Below are 21,603 nucleotides of genomic sequence, written 5' to 3'. Positions count from 1 at the left end.
GAATCCCAGATTCCCCACACCTGAATTTTTAAGCACCTCCTACCTGTGTTTGACATTGCTGACCTAAGTTTCCTTTTGTGCTCTAAGGAAGTACTGAGAATGCTCCCCACTTCCTCTCCTTACAGAGGAAATGTAAGCATTTCTAACACAAATCAATGAAGGAACAGGTGCTTTACTAAAATTTAGAAATGTAATTTTTCCCCACCACAGCACCAAATGGCCAAACCTCTTCTGAACTCTGATATTTTACCTATTTTACTACAAAACCATCAAGTTTCTCTTTGAATCTGAATTTCAGAGGCACACACACTATCCCTTAATTTCACGTGGATTCCTGTAATTTCATCGTCCTTCCTCGCATTCACACTGTTGATGTGCCATGCATCATGTTGCATTCCACTCATTAGGCACATATGTTGGAGCCCTTCATAGCTGGACAGTGCTCAGAACTAGAGATTCAGCTGTGAAGAAGTCACAAAAGCCCCTCCCTCACAGAGCTTGCATTTTGGTTGGGGAAAAACTGATGACAAAATGGTAAAAGACAAAGCAGGTCAAATGGTGATAAGTAAGGTAGAGAAAAAGAATATAAGGAAGAGGGGAGGTGTGGTGGGGAGGGGGTGTCATTGACGGGTCTTTTCAATACTTGCTTACTCCTGGATCTTCCCAAGGAGAGACACCAAGTCTGCCTTGGTGGCATAAACTCATCAATTTTCATACTGCCTGGCCCTCTGAGGCTCGAGAAATATTCTTTGATTGAACACCGGAGGCCAATTTCACAGAGCTCATTTGGTGTGGAAATCGTTTGCCTTTCACAGCTTTTGAAGAAAGACGTGTTAGCTGGACCACTAGTTGGCCTTTCAAGAAGGAAGTGAGTGTTTATTTTGGGGGTGGGTTCTCCTCTTTCTATGGTTTTTATCAGGGCCCAGTGTACACTGGTGGTTTTGAGCAGAGCTTCAGCATAAGCGACAGAGAACAAAAAATAGACAGACTTGGTCAGCATGATGAAACATATTCCTTTTATGGAAGAGATGAGAAATTTGAAGGCAAGAAATAATGTCAGTGTCTGAAGGAGACAAGAAAAAGCAATGAAAGGAATTAAAGAGAGAACAGCAAAAGAAAAATGGAAAAGGAACTGAGTTGGTAGAAAAAGTCAAAACCATGATAGGAAAAAGGCACAGACTCTGAATGCTGATGAGGTCCAGAGAACTGGAAGGAAGACTGTGGAGAGGGAACAAGGAGGCATCAAGGCAGGGAATCCCAATTTCTTTCTATTTTTGTCTGAATGCAACGTGAAAGCCTAGTAAGAACATGTATCTCCACCCACAGGTACAAGGATCCTGATTAATCTTCACTGACCTCTGCATCAAAATGAAGAGCTTTGGAAAGAAGCACCTAGTGGACAAACAGGAAGTATGACAGGTGGGCCAGGAAGCACAGTGAACACTGACTTGGACAGTGGGTTCTGAATAGGGTCCAAAGGGGTCCTCGTGACAGTTATCAGTGGAAAATATTAATAGCAAAAATGTGTGATTTTACCAGGTGTAGAAGGAAAGCTTTGCTTGTTCCACATACAATACTCCTCAGAAGTAGTCAAAAGCAGAATGAGATCTCTCTTTTTTTTTTTTAAAGATTTATTTATTTATGCATACAAGAGCTGGGGTACAGGCCAGAAATGCGGGGGGTAAGGGGGTGTGAGAATTCACCAGAGACAGAGCAGGGAACAGAACAGGCAGACTGACTGAAATACACTGCTGAGGGGCACAGCGGGCGAGACAGGAGAGGTCTGCCTGGCCATATGGGTTACTCCCTGGATGGCCAGAGATCGAACTCATGCTGTAGAGGCTGTGGATTGCTTCATAGTTAGTGTGGTTTTTAAGCCCTTGGGCCACGAGGGAGGCCCGAGATCTCTTTTTGAAGACTACTTCATCATAGTTTGAATGTCTGTAGTGTTTTTCTTATACGATTGAGGGTTCTTGTCTATCTCAGATGGGTGGCAGCCACCACACCTGCTCCTTGACCCCTCGTTATCCAGAGGAAAGGGGGCAGTGAAGAGATGTCAAATTATATCTGTGGTACACTGCAGGTAGCTGCCAGGATGTGGTCCTTGACAGCCATGTTGGTCCTTGACAGCCACTTTGCTCAACCTGAAGATGAGCAGGGGTGGACACGGTGAAGTGTTCCACAGTGTGCTCCTCACAGAGGACTTTTGTCCTCTCATTAAGATATGACTTCCAGCTTGTGACACTTAACGAAGCTCTTCATCTACTCTAGAAACTTCAGCATCTAAGAGGGATGGGGATTGGCACTACTCCTGTGAATTTATTCCAGTAAAGTCTAGTATTTTCCCTTCATTCTCACAAAAGCTCTAGAAGTAATTGGAGGCAAAAAGCAACCAAGTGAAACACTCTGGGTCTCACTGCTAATTATTGCTGGAGTCAGAATTTGAAACTAACTGGAATTTTTTGTTTGTGTACTTCTCACTACACCTGGCCACTCTGTGGTATTCACCTGAGGGCAACCACAGAGCACGGACAGGGTGAAGACCTGAGGATAAACAGGGAGGCATCTATGGCTGCTTGTCACATTTATTTCCTGAAGATTTCCTCCCCAAATTAAAAATAAAAGAAAATGTGTTGGCAGATTTTAAAAATAATCAATATAATTTAAGATATTCATAAAGCTTTTCAGCCTTATTTTCAATAAAACAAAATATTTAAAGGGCCTCCCCGGTGGCGCAGCAGTTGAGCGCTGGGTTGCGAAGCTGCCCGTGACCTCTGCGGCGCCGGTTCGATCCCCGGCTGCTCCCCGGCCACCGGAGGAGGGTCCCACATGGCGCGCAGACCTCTCCTGCCGCCCGCTGCTCCCCTCAGCAGTGTACTTCGGTCCTTCTGCCTGCTCTGCACCCCGCTCTGGCTCTGGTGAATTCTCTCACCCTCCCGCGCTTCTGACTGTACCCAGTGCTTGTATAAACAAAAACAAACAAACAAGTAAAATAAATAAATAAAGCATGCCTCTATTTAAAAAAAAAAAAAAAATATTTAAAGATTATTGTAAGACCTATACCATGAACAATATTCAACATTTATCCTTTTATCTGTTCCTTGTGTACTTGATCCAACACTCCCACAGGAGTGTTTCTCTTCCTTCCTTCTCTCCCTCCCTCCCACTGTCCCTCCTTCTTTGTAACATCATTATAAGGAGCATCTAATCATTTACTTCAGGAAAATCAAGTATTTGAAGTTATCAAACTAATAAAACCCTCTTGACTCCATTGCTGTACCAGGGGTTGGGGAAGGGGAATGATTGATTAGACCAATCTATATTTTCTGGAACACTTAACCATCTATAGGCAAAAATACATCCTGGCAGGAAGTGCTTTAATTATTAAGATCAGCATAGTGTTTGCCCTGCAGACAGGTTCTGAGAAAAGTCTCTCTTTGAGTCAGAGAATGACTGGGGAAGGGCGTCTGCTTAATTAGCAATCAGTTGCGTGTTATCTTTTAAAATACTTATAGATTAGTGGATAAAGGGTTCATGCCTTATATGATACCAGCACCCCAAAGAGTTTTTGGTCAGCTTGTTTCACAGCTCTAGAAGACAAAGGAAAGCACAGATAGCAGTTATCAATGTGGGAGTCCCTGCAAAAGACAGGATGAGGTGACTAGTTTGCTGACTGTGCAGAAAATAGGGACACACGAGGCAGAACACAAAGGAGAAGGAGCTGCAGATTACAACAATGGGATGCTCTTTCGTGGCCCAGACTTGCTTCATTGTGACATCATGAAGTTGGGTGCTCTCCAGAGCTACATGAGGGCCAAGAAAGGGATAAGGAATATAAAAAGCTATTCATAGGAAAGCGGCTGTCTTCAAAAGAAAAGAATGCACGGGATAAAACTATGTCATTTAAGCCTAGAAAACTGATAGAAAAGGTGTGGTCCTTTTCCTAAGGTTTTCTTAAAAAAAAAAAAAAAAAAAGAGGCTATAAAAACAAAAACAAAAACATGAAAGACTGACCAGCTTCTAGTTCCTTAGTTTTAAGGATTATTTACCTGATGAGGCTGTCGTCTGCAGATGGCCCTGAGGACTTTTCAACCAATTTCACAGCACAAGCCAAAGGTGGGGCTGGGAGGAGGGGAGTACTGGACTGAAACCTTAAGTTTAAGAGCTTCACTTTGTATTTCGATGAAGTTAAACACGCAGTCACAGAGCTGCCTGGTGGGTTAAAAAAATGTTCTTCATTCACCTTTGAAGTTGAGTCCCATAACAAGTTACGCTAATAATTGTATATTATGAACTAATAGTGTAATAAATTCTGCAATTATCTAGTCTTATTATTGTGTGTGTGTGTGTGTGTGTGTGTGTGTAAACCTTAGGAGTGTAGGTTTCTTAAAACTAAGCATTTAAAAATATACCAATTATTTTACCCTATTTTGAATGTCTCATTAAAAGAAAATTCAACTTGGAGCTTCAAAGAATAGAAGTGATTTTAGCTTGTTTTCACCCGTGTCTAGAACCAAGTGCCCCTTTGCCAGCCATCCCACAGCCAACGACCTTGATAAATATAATTTTTTTTAAAGACTTCAAGTTCATTCACATTTGGAAAGGTGGAAGGAAGCAAATCGAAATGCTTATTAAGAAGCAGGAAGTAGCCTGCCGCAAAGCCCCTGGATTAGAAAGCATAAAAATAAATTATGAGGTTCCTGAATTGTTGGAATTACAAAGTACACATGGCCACTGATGTTGGGGATATTGATTAAATTTTTTCAGGAATGTGAAAAAACTTTGAGGGGTTTTGTCCAGATGTTTGGTCTGGGATTCTGTGAATCACATTCCCCTCTAAGGTGGGGGGAGAGGCGGGGTGGGGGGCGCTTTGCCCAGCTAGGTCACCATTTAAAACATGAGCAGGAATCCACCTCCATCTATCCTGCTTAAGAGGCAACAATTTGGCCTTCAGAAAGGTAAACACAAGTTCCAAAAGGAATAGTCAGTGTTGCAAGATTCTCTGAGATGATTAAAGGAAGCTATAGGTGTAACGACTCTTCCTGGACCAGTTTAGAAAAATGAGGGATATGAGAAAGTCACTTACATGTAATAATTCTATTTGGAGAGGTTTCTTTTTTCCCCTTTCCTTCTTAGCCTTTTTCTGACAATGCGTGGCTACTTCTTGTAATGGCAGGACACTGAGTGCACACACAATTTTTAAATAATAGTGATGGTTTATTTTTAACTTGGTTTCATTCCTTGAGACTGGCAAACCCTAAAAGATGCTTTTTATAACAATGTAATCTGCATAGTAAGGGGAGGTTCCAAGTTCCCTGCTCTACCTAATGAAGAATGGAGCAAAGAGGTGTGGGGAAGCTAGAGAAGGGGTTTGGAGAGGAGAACTTGGAGGAGGCACCTGGGCCAGAGAGACATGTGAAGAAGTCCTGCTTGCTTCTCAGCCCAGAACTGCTACCAGGGACTTAGCAGACATGGAACAAAACACTGAAGGAGACAGAGATGTGGGTGAGAGACCCATGGGGAGGCTTACAGTGGGCAGCATTTATTTTGACTTGTACTTTGCGTTTGCTCCTATCCTTCTGATTTTACTCTGATCCTATCCTTGCCTGGTCCCTTCTGCCCTTTTCCAGTGATTTCCCAACAGAAGGTATCTTAGATTTAAGGCAAGTTTTCATGCCTCAGCAGCCCTACTTTGGGTGAACCCTGTTTGGCTGGGCATTTACATGTGGGGATGATTAACTTGGGGTCTTTCACTGGGAAACTATAGCCTTTCTCGTCTCTTCTCTCTATGCACACTATAATGTTCTTTATGTGGCCTATGGCAGAACCCATTTAAAGCAGGCAGGTTTGGGGGGTCCCGGGGTGACTCTCAGTCTGCCTGCTAACACTGTCAGCAGCTTAGAACTCCATGTGTGTTAAAAAGTGCAAACAGCCAAAAAAATTAACTGGAATATTTATAATTAGCAATGATTAATTTTACAGGGAAAATATACCAAGCACAATTATTTTGTGGTGAAGTTAAATTATATATAATGTCTCATATTCTTAAGCAGGTTACTTTTGACATATGGAGTTTTAAAAATAAATAGTAATCTTTTTGAACTAAAAAAAAAAAATCTACCCCTTCCACTCTAAAGGACTAGGTTTATTTCTCTGAAAGTAGATGAGCTCCCTTTCTCGGGAATGCACTTTAACCCCCTGCCTTTGGTTCTTTGTGCTGGAAGTAGTTTCAGTTTCCAGTGAGTTTGTGAAAACCTGGAACCTGCAGGCAGGGGGAACAAACAAGTCAGGAATCCCTCTTAGATCTGCAGCCTCCGGGGACTTAAGGGAGACGTCTCTGATTTGTTTCTCACCCTCACCGCAGCCACATTCCGGGTAAATGCCAAGTAAATATTTGTCAACGGAAGTGTCCTAAAGCAAGTCACTCTTGAGGTTCGTGGAAGTGTGCTCGTTATTTATTAAGCACCTACAATGGGTCAGAAAGTAAATGAATTTCAGAGCTGCAGAGCATTTTAAAGGTGACTTGGACAACCTCTTCACTTTATAAACAAGGAAATTGAGATCCAGAGAGCAAGGCCCTGCCCAAGGTCAAACACTAGTGGCTGACAGTGCTGGAAATGAAGCCCCCACTCCTGGCCTCTCTCCTACTTCAGACCTCACCCCTGTGCTCAGAAACGCACAATTTAGTTACACCAGATATTTGTAATTTAAGATATTTGCCTAACTAGAATGATGGAGGTGGAATCTACTTTTGGATTTAGGGAAATCCTGTGGTAAAGAGACAGAAATAAGTAGAAAAGTGAATATTCCTAATATATATTTTATTTTATGTTATTTTTTATAGAGGCATGTTTTTATTTATTTGTTTGTTTGTTTTTGTTTTTGTTTATACACGCACTGGGTACAGTCAGAAGCGCGGGAGGGTGAGAGAATTCACCAGAGCCAGAGCAGGGAGCAGAACAGGCAGAAGGACCGAAGTACACTGTTGAGGGGAGCAGCGGGCGGCAGGAGAGGTCTGCGTGCCATGTGGGACCCTCCTCCGGTGGCCGGGGAGCAGCCGGGGATCGAACCGGCCCTGCAGAGGCCGCGGGCAGCTTCGCAACCCAGCGCTCAACCACTGAGCCATCAGGGAGGCCCTAATATATATTTTAGACCAATATATTTCAACCTGTTTATGCATCAACATATATTCATATACAAGCATACACATATATATACTTGGCTTTGTAGTCTACTTTATTCCAAGAAAGATGTTAAGAAGCTTTAATAACGGACATAAAATATAACACAGTAAAACAAGAACAAGACTATAAACACAAGAAAGAGGAAAATAAAGGTAGTAAATTAAGTTGGGGACTAGTGTGAGAAGAATGTACAAAGTACCTGCCTGAAGGCCCTAGACATTTGCTATAGGAAGGCTACACATTTGCTGTGAAGCCTCCTTCTAAGACATGGGGCCTGTTACACAATTCACAATTTCCAGATAAAAAAACCAAACCAGCCCTGGAAAAGCACAACCCTTTATTAATGAGGCCAGAGAGAAGGTTCTCCCCTGTGTCCTCACATACCCTGAAGTATATACTAGCAGCCAGTGGAATTGGAATCACAGCCTTCCCCAGGCTTTGAAGATCAGCCAATTCACTCCTCCCCATGAACTGGAGCCACGGATATCTCAAGGTCACATCTCAAGGACCCTGCTGGGTCTACTGGATTTGGAGCAAAGTAAGGAATCTAGGGAGCCTCTTCTTTTTCACAGCAGACCTGGGGAATAGGGGATGCATCTTGCCCTTCTACTTGGGAAGGAATCATTTTCTTCCAGGTATCCCGACACAGGACTGGTGCTGGAGCTATAACTCCCTGACCCCAGCAGTCTCCAAGGCTCTCCAAGGAGTCCCCAGGAGATGTGGGGAAGAACCTGGGGACCAGTTTCTAAAAAGGCTGCTTATCCAGACTGATTCGTGGGATTAGTTAGAAAGTGCAGAGATCATTTCCTTGGGTAAAAGGCAGGGGACCATTTAGCGATCTAAATACCCTGTTTGTGACAGGAGGCAGGATTACTACGGGGTGGGGAGGGAAAAAAGGGCTGTTGAAGAGCAAGGGAGCTGGGTCTACTATTTCCCCTTTCAGGGAAACACTGAAAAAAAACTTCTGGGTCTCTTTTGCCCTTAAGAAAGTTGAGAGTAAGGTGTATTTAAAGAGCTTTGCAGCAGAGGTGGAGAAAAATCTACGTTACAAAAAGGTGACTTGTGTTTTAGGTTTTATTTCTCATTTTGTTTCCTAGTCTACCCAGGAAATTGCTGAAAAGAACAATGAAGTGGAACTTGGACAAGTGCAGAATGTTGAGGCTGATATTCCACCACACAGGGGAAGGATACTTAAGCAGAGAGAAAAATAATTTTTCAGCTTCATGCTTTTCTTTTTGCTCTTGAGTCCCCAGGTATTACATAATCACTGTGGAAAATGCAGGAAGTAAACATTAAAGGAATAAAGGATAAAGTCCCGTATAATCTGATCCATTTCAAGATTCTCAAAAGATTCTCAAAAATGCCCTTTCATTTTCCTTTTTGGGCAGTGTTTTTATACACAATTGTGGCTCAATTAGAAAATTAACTAATTTGAAAATCAATATCAATTTGCAAGACAGCTCTTGGATTTGCTTCTTGTCATCATTCTCTAAGCCAGGAAGGTTGGATTTCCTGTACACCAAGTCTGCAAGGCTTGACTCTAAGGTAATGATGCTGGTTTACAGCAAATCTCTCAGAACTCACCGGTTTCTATGAGCACATCTCCATGAAGGTAACTTGGGAGACAATGACATAACACCACCACACAGCTTTTTTAATGCTGCTAACTTAGCTCACGATTGTTCTGGAATATCTCCTGTGGAATTACTTTCTGGGTCTATGGCACCTGCTTTTAGACATTATCAGTCTGACAACTTCTCCCTGCCTGAGGGTGGGTTTGAAAATAAGAAACTCCGAGTCCTATTGAGGGTCAGATCTGATGAATGAGGTGTGTGATCCCTTAAGCTGGGTAATATTATTTTCAGTTAAGAACATGTTGGGTCCAAAATGGAATGAAATTTGTTTTCTCTGGCAGTAAAGGGTTTTAGGAGGAAATGGTATGAAGAGGAAATGTCTTAGCAGAAGGGAGATTTACCTACTGTCGATGAATCTAGATGAATTCTATAGAGTAGAGGAGAAATTGTCCAGGTCTCATTCATATTGGGCTTTCTGACTTGTCATTACACTTTTGGTGCCTAAAGCCATTTGTTTTACATGCTCCATGATAATTCCAGTCTCAGTTTCTAGCAAAGCAAAAAGTATTCCATATTCAAGTGTGATAGAGTCACTGAGGCAAATTGTTCTTAACCAATTAATTAGCTAAAACTACACTTATCATTATCATTACCTGGAGATGGAGAAGGCTTCATGCTTTAATTAGCTTGTTACTCATTTCTCATGTTCTTTCTATTCTTTTCTGCCTGAACATTTTTTCCCTAGTTTCCACATCAATCTGGGAGCATAATAGAGACAATTAGAAGGCCCTGTTTGTCAGTACAGATTGTTAATATTTCTGAAGGTTGCACGCAGAACCATGTGTAGCTTTCTGAATTCTCAAGCTTGCATAATATTTTAAGTATAAAGTATAACTCTCCTCAGTGTTCTTTTATCATGCTTCTTATATTTGACAGCAAAAGAAAGCAAGTTTTTTATTTGTACTTTAAGGATTTTCGTAAACATCTGAAGAAGAGCCAACAATAATTCCCTTTATATTTCTTCCCTTATACAGTCTGCTGTTTCTCCCTGAGATGTATATGCAGGTATCTTCCTGAGATATGTATGTTTAAACAATTTTTAGCGGTCTTCACTAGTTTTCTTATACCTTGAAGCAAGTGTCTGCAGTTTTACTTGAAAATATTTATTCCCCTTTTGACTTGGTCAAAACTTGGTCAGTTCTGTAAAAGGAAAACCAAAATACTATCTGTTGTCTCTGTGCAGATTCTGCTGCCATTTGTTTGGGGCTGAGGGGGGTAGGGGGCTGTGTGGGGTACATATATACACACATATTACTTGTAGGTGAAGAAACTATTTCTGGAAATATAAAAAAGACCTGGTAACATTGGTTATCCTTGGGAAAAGAAATTTGATGGCAGGGATGAGGAGGGAAGGAAACTTGGCCCCCTATCTTTTTTGAATCAGTTGCGTGTTGGACCACATAGAATATAATTACTACTTAAAAAAAAAAAAACTTGCCAGTGTAAGAAAATCAAGGAAAAATAGAAAAAGTACTTTTCATTGGTCTGTCTGGAACTGGGAATGAAGAGTGAAAGAAAATCATTCCCTTTTTTGCTGTCTTTTCTCCTTTTCTTCTTTCACTCTGATCAACAGCTTTGAGTTCTTATTGATCTGATAACTTAGAACTCATAGGTAGCAAATGCATTAGATGTCCTGGAACTGCCCCCAAGCTCTGGCAGATCACCTGTGGAGAGCTAGTGTTCTTCACAGAACACAGATGGAGGCCCCTTGCCTCATTTCCTTATCACAGCCTTAGCCTGGACATGTGGCAAGAGATCAACATGTTCAAAACCATGTTCTTCAAGGACTCCAGGAGTCTTCTTGTCCTTTGCTATTCATTAAGTACTTGTTTTATTTTGTTTCCTTTCCCCCATACCTCTGAGCCTTCCAGCCTGTGATTCTCTTTCTCTAGTTAACTCTTACCAGCCTTTAAAGGCCTTATTTCTTCACCTCAATGAGGCTTAGTGGCTGATCAGTACTAGCTGCTGCCTCCCTCCCTAAGAAGGAGGGTAATGCCTTTGACCTCCCTGCTTTGCATTTCCTCTGTCCTCCATACCCTCCACAATGATTTGGGGCTCCCTGTTTTGCTCTTTAGTGTATGAAACAACAAATATCTGTAGAATAAATCAAAGAAGGAAAGAAGAGGGAGGGAGGGAGTAAGAGAGGGAAGGAAGGAGGGTCTCTACACTTCTTTAATTTTACTTTTCATCCAGAAGAAATGGTGCCACATCAGATTTGTCCAGGGTTTCTGGGGGACGTTTCCCAAGTCCCTAGTAGTGCAGTCCATATATGTCTGACATTCATAAATTGAGTGTCCATGACATTGAAAGATGCTGATATTCTCTTGCCACGTGATGGGTAAACATGATGTAAATTGAGTTTAAGTAGCAAACCTACATACAAATCATAAGTTCACATTCAACCTCCCAGAATTTTTATTTCCTTGTCCCATTCCACCCGGCTGTGTATTTGGCCCTTCTTTTTCAACAGTTTGTCTATAAATGGCTTGAATACAAGTAGAGCCTTTAGGTAAACTGTCATCTTTTGAGCACTAAATCAAAAAAAACTTATTATATAGGGAACATACTTAGAAAATATGTATATGTTATAAAATTGAAAACATTGATGTCAAAAATCACCAGCAAGTTTTTTAAAACATTGAAACTAAAATTAAAGCTCCCCATTTGGGTTAAGAAAATCAATTGTACAGAGGGTGGAGGAAGCAGGATGGGAAACTTCACAAATAGAAAGCATTGTAGTTACAAAAGTCTCAAATGTTCAGACAGTGTGATGGTGACACTTTGAAATTAAAAGCATGCAGATTACCTTCAAATAAAGGCACCAGTGCTGGACTCAGGAAGTAGAGGTGTAAGGTCAGGAATGGCCAAGGGGCAGGTTTTCTATGATCCAGCAGACTGGGTAAAGGAGGAGTTAGAGTCCCCAGTGGTTTCGCAGGTTTCCACCGGGACCACCAGTCACACAGCAGGCAGGGGCGCTGGGGGCCGGTAGGCTGGCAGGCCTCCCAGGCCCCAGCAGGTCCTCACTCTGGGCTCTCCAGCCTTCTCTCGGCCTCTGCCTCTCCTGCTTCTTTCTTGGCTTCTACTGGTGTTTCCGCGACGCCACCCTTAAAAAGCACAGCCTTAGCCCAGTGAATCCTATCTACATCTGCCCACACCCTATTCCAGGTGCCCGCCATCAGGCATGCATTCAGGACAGCAGGATCCATCATCCATCCTGATGGCTGTAGGGCAGAAACGCCTGACATTTTTTCTTTACCCTATAGTCCACCCCCTCAGGGTTTTCTGCCATATAATCTTTATCAGTCTCTATATACAAGTCATAAACACGTCTCTTGGCAATATGAACACTGCAGCCATGGCCCATGAAAGTAAATGAAATACATCACAATGTAACAAAATACAACAGAACACAAATAAGTCCAGGCAGGGTACCAACCTAGTGGCAAAAGACAATTATTGGTACCAATAATTTGATGATCCACCAAATCTGCTGCCGAAGGCACTGCTCATTCAAGGGAGGGGAAATCACTCAGACATCTCTGTCACATGCCAGGAGCTGTCAGGCTTCCTGACCTTCTCTGGCTGCAGTCTCGGCTACAAGCCACACACCCCATCCACCCCCGGGGATGCACTCACTGCTGGATTGGGGATTCTCTACTCTTTGGGGGTAATCACCCAACCCTCAGAGTTTCTGTCTACTGTCACTCCAACATTCGGCTTTCATAGCCACCAATGCGGCTCGCAGACCCCTGCACTCAGGCCAACCCACTGCACAAGCACATGGGTCAGGGATCCTTGGATCCAAACTCTACATTAGGCTTGGGCTCCACCCCAAGCCACGTTCCCCATCTGTCCCCCAAGGACGGGTTCCTCAGATCCTCACCCTCACCCGACAACGAGCAGGGCATCACCCACAGGTGATTTTACGAGACTCACTGGCCTTCCTCAGCTTACTTAGTGCTTAACAGCTGCTCAGGGCTTCCCAAACTCAGCATCAGTACCAGCTTTTGCCTTCTCAGTTGGCTTTTTTCCTCTGTCTAGCTGCTGGGCATACACGGCTGCTTTGGGCCATCAAGGCCCACTGGCTACCCCCAGATTCCCATCTCCTGGGGTGTACAAACAATAGCATTCTCCCCCAGGGTCCCAAAAACTTAACTTGCCAAAGTTCCTCCGCCTTCTGGAGGGATTTTCTGTCCAAGTCCATCAGTCCAAGTCCATCAGTCCAAGTCCATTAGTCCAAGTCCGTTGGCCTCTCCCTGCATCAACACTGGCGAGCTCCGAATCGTGGTCCTCTCTTCCCCAACGATTCTGCTGCCTCAGGGGTCTTTGGCTGGTCCTCTCGGGTGTCTCCTTCATGCAAGGTCTCGTCCTGCAGCTCCTGGACCTTGTCCATCTCCTGTGCCACCATGACGCCTCCAGTGTAGTCACAGGCAAACAGTCTGTTACTCCTTAGTCCCTCCAGGTCTTCGAAGGGGTCCAATACCCGTCTGCATGGATCATCTTGCTGACTTACGCCAATTGTAAGGTCAGGAATGGCCACGGGGCAGGTTTTCTATGATCCAGCAGACCAGGTCAAGGAGGAGTCAGAGTCCCCAGTGGTTTTGCAGGTTTCCACCGGGACCACCAGTCACACAGCAGGCAGGGGCGCCGGGAGGCCGGGAGGCTTGCAAGCCTCCCGGCCCCCAGCAGGTCCTCACTCTGGGCTCTCCAGCCTTCTCTCAGCCTCGGCTTCTCCTGCTTCTTTCTCAGCTTCTACTGGTGTTTCTCTGACGCCGCTCTTAAAAGCACAGCTTTAGCCCAGTGAATCCTATCTACATCTGTCCACACCCTATTCCAGGTGAATGCCATCAGGCATGCATTCAGGACCGCAGGATCCATCATCTATCCTGATGACGGGAGGGCAGAAACTCCTGACATTTTTTCCTTACCTACAAGAGGCCTCTTTTGCTTTCTCAGATCAGTCTATAGTATCAAGGAACCACCTTCTAAGAATATTTACAGAACAAAGTGCACTGGAGAAGTGATTTTCAAACTCTGGGTTGCCACTTGTGAGTATAAAATCCATTTAGTAGGGAACCACCAGCTTTAAAACAAATAAGCCCTCCCCCAACCCACGTTTCAGTTATGTGTATGTATGTGTGGACTGATGATATACAAAGTGGATTTCTTTCTATGGATCATAGTCAACAGAGTTCAAGAAACACTAATGGAGAGAAAGATAGCCAGATGGTGAGTGGATGGACACCTAGTTACTTAAACAATTGCAACAATCAGGAATGTTTAGCTTGAAGGAGAGGAGACTAAGGGATGATGTCAGAGCTACCTATCAATAGTTGAACAACTGTCACGAAGAGGAGAGAATGGCTTTGTTCTCTGTTGTTTCAGAAGACAGGGGCTAAAGGGAGGGAGTTTTTAGATCAGCACCCAGATAAACTCTGACAATTGGAACTGTCCATCAATGGAATTGCAAAATAACACAGCTAGGAGTGCTTGAGCACAAGACAGGGGCCATCTGTCAGGGTCACTGTGGCAGAAATTCCTGTATTGAGAAAGAGGTTGAATTAGACATCCTTGAATGCCACTTTGGACTCAAAGCTTTGTCCATTGTGTTCCCTATAGGTGTGTTTGAATTAATCAGGTGATTAATTCAGCAGACATTTTAAACAAGTGGTTATTTTATATATTTTTAAACACATGTCACACATTCAATTTTTAGCCATGATTTATCTGTTTTACAAATGAGATTACTTGGATACTTGGACACTTGGCTAGAATTGAGAAGAGGAGCCAGGCCTCCTGAATTCTAGGCTTCCAATTTAACTATGGCAGCTTTTCAGCCCTGGTCACCTACAGTGACACTAGTCGGGTGTGGCAGACTCTACCAGGTTTCTACCTCAATTTCTGTTCTCTTCTTGCTCATGACAGAACTGCCAGTTTTTGCCTGGGTCCGTGACCACCTGCTAGAAGCACCATATGTTCCCAACTCCCTTGCAGTTATATATGGTCACTTGGAATCAATTATATCCAAGTAATAGGAATAAAGGACAGTTTCTGAGAAAGTTGCCAAAAGACAACTGCTGTGCCTTTAGCTCCCATATCTCTTTCTTCCTCCCTAATTCCTTCCTGTTGGGTGGGCTTGAAGCTGCCATCTTGAACTGTGAGGCAAATAGCAAGGATGGCAGAGCCTGGGTCCCTGAAGCCATGCCATCGCCATGAGGTTCATTTATATAACAGTCTTACTTAAATCAATGTTATTTGGCATATGCAGTTGAAGTCAATCTTAATTGATAAACAGCTGCTTTCTCTCACCTGTGGATATTGGATATCCCACCTTTACTTGATAGATGCCAGATCTTCTGATGTGAGAATTTCTGTATCTTAACATCTTTCAAAATAGGTGAATACCCAAAAGTGTTGGGTCACTTTCTGTTGAGCTGTGCTTATAAGAAAAACAAAGGGGGCAATCTATTAGTGAAGAATTGCTTTATTTACTATTCAGATCAAATCCTTGCAAAGGATTTTTTGGGTGAATACTTTTAAACATGAGTGGTACATAACAAAACCACGAAAACAAAATATCCACAAGAGATGAAATATATTAAGTAGTTAGGACAGAGTATTTTACTTCCAATTTGGCATGTTCCATGCCACTTTGAATCAATCAGATCTCACACTGCTTCATTTTCACCAACTGGAAGGTAAAAGCAATACATGCTTCTCAAAGATGGACATTGTAAGGACAGGAACAGGGCACTGAGCAGGTTTTCTGATCCAGCAGACCGGGTAAAGGAGGAGTCAGAGTCCTCAGTGGCTTTTGCAGGTTTTTTATTTAGATTTACACCATGGCAGGCAGGGGTGCTGGGGGGCCGGGAGGCTGGCAGTGCTCCCAGCCCCCAGCAAATCCTCACTCTTTCTGGGCTCTCTGGCGTTCTCTCTGCTTCTCTTCTTCTCTCGGTTTCCGTTCGTTTTTGGCTTCTGCTGGCGTCCCGGTGATGCCGCCCTTATAAACTCAGTCTCTCAGCCCAGGTGTACCACTTCAGGTGCCTGCCATCAGGCATGCATTCAGGGCCACAGGGTTCCCTCATCCATCCTAATGGCGGGAGGGTGGAAAAGCCTGATACTTTTACCTTACCCTACAGACATGCATTACTTTCCTAACTTACATGGAAGCCCATTCTCATTACCATAAATACGAGGAGAAGAATCATTTTGAAACTTAATACAATAAAATTCTAGTGGAACAAAAGATTTGGTATAAATATACTGATGCTTATTGAAATAAACTTTATTTCTGTTTCATTGGCAATGGATCATCACAAGGACCAAATCTAGCTTAAATGAGATGCCTCTAAAATTCACCAGCTTGAGAAATTTCACTTACAGGAGTTTGCTGACAAAGAGGTATTTCTCTCCTGTCCCTACAGAGGCTGCATTACTCATGCTCAGCCCTTCCCTCCCAGGTGACTCCACCCCACACTATCTCCAAATAAGGCAAAGCTGCAAGTGCGTTTTCCTCCTATTTACTGGAATTGTTTGGTGAACAGGAGGATTTTTAAAGGAATAGCTGATTCTGTTTCCTTTTTGCCTCTTGACTCATCATCCAGGGAGAAGATTGGAAGCATTTTGGATAGCAGTTCTCAAACTTGGGGAACAGATCACTTGGGGAGATTTTTAAATACTGATGTATGACTCACTGCCCGGCAATAGGGATTTGTGAAAGTTCCCTGGGTGATTATCATGTATGCATATTTGCTGTTGGGGGAAGTTGTTGAGAACCACTGTTAGAACTTAAATTTTGTGCTCCCTTAATTCCAGAAGCCACAGTTGATTGTATAATTAGCTGTCTCTAATTGAGCGCTCCCCAGGCCAAGTGCTCTGGTAAGTGCTTTATATTCATGATGTCATTACATCTGCCCCACAACTGTGTGTCAGGCCCTAGTGATAATCTTCATCATCAGTCTAATGTAGAAAATATTTACTGAACACCATTATTGTTCTAGACAACGTGGTGAATACACTGATGAGTAACACGCAGTTCATGCCCTTGAAAAGTTAATGATAACAGGCATTTATTATAATCATAATAACTATTTTTTTCTGAAAGAGTTCAAATTACTAACAAAATGCAAAGAAGGGAAAGCCTTGTATGAAGTGGGGGTGTTAGGGGGGGAAAAGGATGTCCTAAAGCTAATTCCATATAGGCTTTGTGGACTCCACCCCCACCCCAGGCCAAAGCCAAAGACACTGGGAACTCCAAATCCCATCACCACCAAAGGGAAGGTGGCTGGGACCTGAGGGTGGGGTTAAGCAGCCAGGTTGGTATAAAGCCAGACACGTGGGCTTTGGAGAGTCCCCCATTTTGACTCTCCGCCAGCTCGCAGCATCCAGCCAGCTCGGAGAGTGCTTTTTGGGTTTCCACGTCGGCTGATCGGGTAGGACGCGTTAAAGACTTTATTTCCCTATTTTCTCCCTGAGTTGTACATTTTCCTTATTTCCTTTTCCCTTGTAAATAAACCTTTTATTAACCTTTTGTGTGTGCCTGTAGTGGAGTATTAACAAGTCCCTTTTAAGCGCACGGGTGAGGACCCACAGCCAGGAACCCGTTCAATATTGGGCTGCCCTATAACAGCAGTATCAGGGAAGGGGACACTGGCAGCTCAGTGATTCCTGGTCAGTTCATTCGGGTCCCTAAGAACTGGCATCTAAATTTCCAGACATTTTGTGAGCAAATTGATATCAAGTTGGTGGCTTGAAGTTGGCCATGGTGGGAGTATTTACATGATGAAAACTAGTAAATCCCACTAATCAGGGATCTTACTGTCTGAGAGCTTGTTGTTAAATACTTACCAGTATGCCACAGATGCACCTTAAAAGCTGGTGGGAGTGGGATATGCCAGGAAGAGAGAAGAGTATGATGGAAGAAAAGAATTAGGAAAGAATGCACATTTGCTCGATTAAGAAAGAATAAAACTCTAATTTGCCTGGAGTAAATACAAGTAGGAGAATAATAGGAGTTGCAAATGAGAAGCTGAGGGAGGGATATGTTCCTTAAGTCCGAAACATCAATATAAAATATCTAATGGAGTCTGACCCATCAATGTTCAAAACCTTTTATTCCCCCTTTGTGTCCCAAATAAAGTTCAAACTCTTGACATCTGAGGCACTCTATACAAAAATCTGTGGATATGTGTTTATTGGAATAGATGATGAGCGTGAGGATCAGAGAGAACAAGAAACTGGACCAAGAACATGAACTCGGTGACGGAGTCTGATGGCAGTGAAGTGAGGTGAGTAATGACTGAGACGGTAGCCGGGAGGAGGAGAATGGAGGTGCCATCTGGAAAAATAGGGAAGTAGAAGAACAGGGGAAGCCCTCTGAGCCCCAGTGCTGGTTGTGTGCAGGTGGTAGCAACTGGCAGCTGCGGTGGAAGCAGGGGCTAGAGGTAATGTTTGCCCCCAGGCTCATCTCCATCACGTGTGAGCTCCTGGGCTTGAGGGGTCTTGGTTTCTCCCTCTCTTGTTCTCCTCTTAGAATCTGGGAAGCTCTTTGCTTCAATAAGCAGCAATCTCAGGAATTGTGGATTAGTTGTTATTCAAAAGTACCCTGAATTTGGAGGACTGTGTCAAATATCCATGAAGATTCAGGCCAATTCATGGAAACTGAGATGTTTCTTGGGAGTTTCAAACCTTCCAATTTCAGTAGTGGTTCTTTCTTCTTTCTCTCTCAGCACCAGGAAAATCTGACCTTTGATCAAGGGTATGTGGCAGGTTTTCTGAATGCACCATGGTTTAAGCTTGACACTGGAGGAGAGTGGGCTGAGTGGTAAGACCACATGCCCTTCATATCCCTGAGAACTGATATTTAAATTTCCAGAATTTTCCAGAACTGGCTTGTGGTGCACTGTTTTACCACCCCCCTCAAACTCTGTAAGGAATGGGTATGAGGGTTAGAATATACTTTTTAGGAATAACCATCTGTACTCCTTAAATATATACAGTGATATATGTCAATTATCTCTCAATAAAACTGGAAAAGTATTTTGCATATTTAAAAAATTAAGACAGAAATAGCCAGTCTGTCCTTTCTCATCATTGTCGGAACTTCGAGCGTGAGCATTTGCCTGCCCCCTCTCAAAAAATTCCCGAAGCATGAAGACTAGCCAGGTCTGGAAAGTCCTGCTTTCTTCTAAAACCCTCCACACTCTTAAGAACATCTTTTAATCCTAGACTACATTTGAAAGTTTCTGGGTACAGATTGTTCCAATTAAATTCTTAAATGTCAAAAGTTTCTTAAAATAAAAGTCCTTAAAATAAACCAAATCAGCCACTCTGGCTTTTAGCCAACATAAATCAAAGTACCTAACCAGATGGGGATTCTGTAAACTAAAGGTAATAACAGTTGTTCGTAGCTTAGGGCCTGATGAGAAAAGCAAAAGGCATCAAAATCGGCCATTTTTCCTTTTCAAATTGTTTTTCAAAACACAGGGGAATAGCCTAATAAACAAATGAATCGCGCTTCCTGCAGCACCTGTTCCCAGAAACCCCAAAATATGCCCATGACGTTCAGAAAAGAGAAGCTGCAGTCCAGTTGGCAAAACAACTGAATTTATTCAGCGGGAGAGAGGAATTCAGCAGCTGCGGGGATAACCTGGAGAGAGGCATGTGGGAATATCACTCACTCCCGTCTCCATCAGCCTGCACCAGGGCATCAGCAAGATGCAATCCGACCTGAACCCGCAAGCAGGCTCTCCTGCTCACTGTGCCCCCGAGACCCAGCAGGATGCTTGGCGATGAGAAGATGCAGCTGCGTTAGAAATGGTTTCCTGCACAACCACTGACCACACCACACACACAAACCCTGCTCTGAGCTTGAGTTACTGTCCTGAGAGCAAAAAATTATTCTGTTTGGAAAGAAAGAGCTTTCTGATGAACTGAAAGGAAAGTGATCCTGCTACCCATCTGGGTGGAGATCCTGTGAACTGTCAGCACCAAGATGGGAGAAGTGGGGTGGAAAGGGCCCAGGCCAAGGTCGGGTACGGACAAGACCAGGGCAAATGTCCACGCTTGAGCTGTTGAATAGTCAGCACCACAGGGCTTTGGGCAAGGTCAGCAAGGAGTCAACAGCCAGAGATGCCAGGTGGGCATGCCCTTGGGCAGAGCTGGAGGGAAAGTTAAGCAGCTAGGCAGGGAGCAAGGAGGCCCTTTCTTTGTTTCCCTGGCCGGCCACTGGTCATCCTTTGGGTCTTGGCTCAGTCATCCTTTCCTCAAGGTAGCTCAGGGTCAAATCCGCTCTTAGATACTCTCCTGTCACCCTGCCATTCTCCTACATGAGACTTCTAACTGAAGTGATTTCATTATAACTGATCTTTAGTGCTCCCTTCAGAAGACTCCACGAGGTGGGTGGCCACGTCTGTCTTCTTTATGGCTATAGTCCAGTACCCAGCACAGCGTGTGGCCCCTTGTCAGCCTTCAGTACTTAAGATTGAGAGGAAGGAAGGATGTGTAAAGGGCATTTAAAAAAAAAGGGGGAGCCCTGGAGGAAAGGTAGGAAGTTAAAATCAGAGGGAGGGGCACACAAAGTTTCAGCCTTCTCCAGAGCCCTTTGCTAAGGACCTGCCCCCAGGCTTGCAAATGTAGCGGGTGTAGCTAATCCTGACCTCACTCTGTGGATACTTGAAAAGCATGTGGTTGAGGAAACTGAAACATGAATCTCTCTGGACAAATGGTCTCATTTTATTTCTCAGTGTTTCATCTCGATGTTTTTTCTTTCTCTGCTGTTTTGAGATGAAAGCAAGCTGTAACCTGAAACTATAGATACTTCTCAAGGATGACAGAATGTTGAAAGAATGTAGTTAAAATGCTCATTAGGGATCATCTACAGTTGTAAAGATCAGGGTAGAGGAACAGATTCCCTCAATTCTTGGATTTACTCAGGAGGACTTTACCAAAACAGGATGAACCTCTGAAAAAAAGATAAGCATTTACAATACTACTGCAAACAAAATCTAATGAAAGACATCTGAAGGACAAAGGCCAAGGAACAGCTTCCAGAAGCCTGCATTTTATAGGCTTTGCTACCCCAAATGTATCAAAGATTTTGGCTATTTGATCAGTGACAAGAGGGGACCCCAGGACTGAAGAGGTAATTGGGATGTTGAGTTTGGGACTGTAAGCTGGAGGGGAAACTACTTCTCAAACTTTAATGTTCTTGCAAGTAATATGGAGGCTGGAGTGGCGCCCTGTCTTCTGCTTCTTAACATGTCCCAGGCAATGCCCACACAGGTGTGTTTTGGAGCACACTCTGCATGGCGAGGCTGTGGAGTACTGCAGGGGACATGAAAAGAGGACAAAAAGCTCCTGGAGGGTAGGGACCAGGAATTTGGTCTTACTCTACAATCTCTTAGACACCATAAGTACCCACAAATTTCTATTTTACTTTGATTCTTTGGGTTGCAAAGAATAGAGTCTCAACCCAGTTCAAGTGAAAGGTTTGTGGTAAAGAAATTACAAAGCCGTGAAAGTGATGGAAACTTCTGGAAGCAAGACTCTTGAACTAGTCAGCTGTCTCAGAGAGTTGACAGATAGCCTCCTGCAACCAGGGCAGTCAAAGGAATGTTAGAAACAGGGATTTGTGGAATTCTTCACCCACTTGCTATTCTTCAAAGGGCTTTCTTCTACCTCATAGCTTTTACTTCCTCATAATTCCCCTGGCTCACTGCCTCTCCAGCACCACCTCTGTACACAAAGCTTCCATGTCAGCTTCCTGTCAACCTCTCTGTCCCTGA

General features: G+C 43.5%; 1 long non-coding RNA gene across 1 annotated transcript; it reads left to right on the top strand.

Moving 5' to 3' along the window:
• Positions 1-17,164: 17,164 nt before the first annotated feature.
• On the top strand, positions 17,165-20,991 carry LOC129145283 (uncharacterized). The gene is made up of 3 exons (XR_008550590.1): positions 17,165-17,250; positions 18,022-18,105; positions 19,304-20,991. It is a non-coding gene; the product is annotated as an uncharacterized LOC129145283 (long non-coding RNA).
• The last annotated feature ends 612 nt before the right edge of the window (positions 20,992-21,603 follow it).

This window comes from Talpa occidentalis, unplaced genomic scaffold, assembly GCF_014898055.3.
Source record: "Talpa occidentalis isolate TD23 unplaced genomic scaffold, MPIMG_talOcc4v2.1, whole genome shotgun sequence".
Classification (NCBI taxonomy): Eukaryota; Metazoa; Chordata; class Mammalia; order Eulipotyphla; family Talpidae; genus Talpa; species Talpa occidentalis.
The sequence above is the reverse complement of the archived record's forward strand: the minus strand, read 5'-3'. Positions and strand labels throughout refer to the sequence as shown.